Source organism: Piliocolobus tephrosceles, chromosome 8 (assembly GCF_002776525.5).
Source record: "Piliocolobus tephrosceles isolate RC106 chromosome 8, ASM277652v3, whole genome shotgun sequence".
Classification (NCBI taxonomy): Eukaryota; Metazoa; Chordata; class Mammalia; order Primates; family Cercopithecidae; genus Piliocolobus; species Piliocolobus tephrosceles.
In genome coordinates this window covers 127,185,188-127,188,005 of record NC_045441.1, presented here as the reverse complement: position 1 = coordinate 127,188,005, position 2,818 = coordinate 127,185,188, and the positions used below count along the sequence as shown (strand labels likewise).

The following is a 2,818-nucleotide window of genomic DNA, read 5'->3' as shown; positions in this document are numbered from 1 at the left end:
GATGGAGACCATCCTGGCGAACACAGTGAAACCCCGTCTTTAATAAAAAATACAAAAAAAAAAAAAAAAAAAACTAGCCAGGTGAGGTGGCAGGCGCCTGTAGTCCCAGCTACTCAGGAGGCTGAGGCAGGAGAATGGCATAAAACTGGGAGGCGGAGCTTGCAGTGAGCTGAGATCCGGCCACTGCACTCCAGCCTGGGCGACAGAGCGAGACTCCATCTCAAAAGAGAGAGAAAAAAAAAAAAGGAATGGGGGAATAGGATTCAGATGGAAACATACATTAACCTGCTTTGATGGTGAAGTTCAGTACTTTCTCTCTGAGTTGTGCTGGGGAGAAGGTCTCCATTTCCGGTTTACAAGACCGGTGTATTGATTTATACTACAAGGGCAGGTTCATTTAAGTAGTTTATTTTCGATTAGAGAGGAGTGGTATTAGGGTTAGAATTGTGGTGAAGTATATTACTAAGTTCTCAAACTTTTCAATGGACTTAAAGAATTTTTTAGAGAGGCAGTTTTAAAGGGCAAATTGTACTTGGAAGCTTCCTCATCTTAAGTGAAGAAAGCAGACCAGGTGGGGTCAGGAGCAAAAAAGAAAAAAAGAAAGCAGACCATTGGACAGTTAAAATTGTATTTTGTTTTCCTTAAGGAGCATCTCGAATGAATAATATTATTTATACCAAAGATTTCTAAAAGTGGCCACTATAATCATGGGTTGTCTCTGTAAATTGTGCCAGTTGGAAGGATAGGTGCATGAACATCATGCTGTATACGATAAATAATACCATTTTTATTTGTCACTTCAAATTGATAAATAAAAACCCATTTTACTCCTGCCCTGAAAAAAAACAAAGAAAAGAAAAAGAAGGAATGATAGTTGCATGAATTGACTCTAAAGCAAGACAGCATGAAGAAAGATAGGTATTTGGCCTGGAGGAGGCAGAATTTTAGAGTCAGGAGACTTCTGAGACTGATTAGAATGCTGCTCATGAAACTACGTGTCTCCCAAACTTGGCCAAAGACAAGTCATCACTAGTGAAACCTCTGGGGAAATGAAACAAAATAAAGACGTTTTCAGAGATACAAAGACAAGATTGCAGAAGCAATTCTTGAAGAGTTTTGAAAAAGAGATCTGAGGCAAAGCTTATGTAAAGGGCCCTAGTCTAATGAGACCCTTGGAACTCTTCAGCCCTGGGCCACCTGGAGGATAGACTCACTGGGCCTATGCTCATCCTCTCTCCATAGACTTTTCCTGTTATAGAAAAATGAGACTCAAGGTACTGGATAATAACCCAGAATAACAGAAGCAAGTTTTAGAAGACTAGACATCTATATATCAAAGAACAATAAACTTATGACCAGACAACCCAAAAAGTTCTGGAGATGTTATTTCTAGGAACACAAGATAAATCTTACCTTGAATGGCTTCAATCAAATAATCCGAGTTCAGATTCAGATTCAACTCAACATACACATTGGCGTGTCAGGCGGGTGGTTGGGGGGACTAGCAGATAAAGACGAAAAGGATCTCAGATAATGCATGTACATTCTTACTGGGTTAAAGATCTGTTTATAGCAGAGAGAGTCTCAGGTGTATCCTCCACATCTATTAACACTATCAAAGACTACCACAAACACATCTTGTAGTTAAGGTTACATTTATTGAGCTTGGTGCAGCAAGGGAGACCTTACTCTGGAGAAATAGGGAGTGTCTTGGCAAGAGGGAGTGAAAAGATGCTCCTTGTAGAATTGAGCCTTTATGTTAAGATTTTTTTATCTTATATTTTTAAAAATTTGAGCTTTTCCGGTTGCAGCGCCCCGCGGTTAGGTTCTCTCGTCCACGCTCACTCGCAGCCATGCCGTCCAAGGGCCCGCTGCAGTCGGTGCAGGTCTTCGGACGCAAGAAGACAGCCACAGCTGTGGGGCACTGCAAACGCGGCAATGGTCTCTTCAAGGTCAATGGGCGGCCCCTGGAGATGATTGAGCCGCGCACGCTACAATACAAGCTGCTAGAGCCAGTTCTGCTTCTCTGCAAGGAGCAATTTGCTGGTGTGGACATCCGTGTCCGTGTGAAGGGTGGTGGTCACGTGGCCCAGATTTATGCTATCCGTCAGTCCATCTCCAAAGCCCTGGTGGCCTATTACCAGAAATATGTGGATGAGGCTTCCAAGAAGGAGATCAAAGACATCCTCATCCAGTATGACCAGACCCTGCTGGTAGCTGATCCCCGTGGCTGCGAGTCCAAAAAGTTTGGAGGCCCTGGTGCCCGTGCTCGCTACCAGAAATCCTACCGATAAGCCCATCATGACTATCAAAATTCACCTGTACAATAAACAGTTTTTGAGGGATTAAAAAAAAAAAAAAATTGAGACAGAGTCTCATTCTGTCGCCCAGGCTGGATTGCGCACTGCAGCCTTGACATCCCTGGGTTAGGGTGATCCTCCCACCTCAGCCTCCTGAGTAGCTGGTACTACAGGCACATGCCACCATGCCTGGCTAATATTTGAGGTCTTTTTTATAGAGATGAGCTCACACTATGTTGCCCGGGCTGGTCTCAAACTCCTCAGCTCAAGCGATCTTCCTGCCTCGGCCTCCCAAAGTGCTGGGATTATAGGCATGAGCCACCCACACCTGGCCTAAGGTTATTTTTGAGAGAGTTCAAGAATCAGAAGATTGATCAGGATTGAGTACTGACAGAAAGTGAAGGTACAATTCAATGATTTAGCATCATAATTTTTATCAATGAAACAAGAGGAATGGAAAGAGGTTAAAACTGTCAGTTTTAACTGAGATGCAGCAGCAACTCATTTATACCAGGCGT

At 43.3% G+C, this 2,818-nt stretch overlaps 1 pseudogene across 1 annotated transcript; it reads left to right on the top strand.

The window, feature by feature from the left end:
• The first annotated feature begins 1,799 nt into the window (after positions 1-1,799).
• On the top strand, positions 1,800-2,362 carry LOC111524763 (annotated as a pseudogene). Its single transcript, XR_002725864.2, has one exon. The product of XR_002725864.2 is annotated as a 40S ribosomal protein S16 pseudogene (transcript).
• The last annotated feature ends 456 nt before the right edge of the window (positions 2,363-2,818 follow it).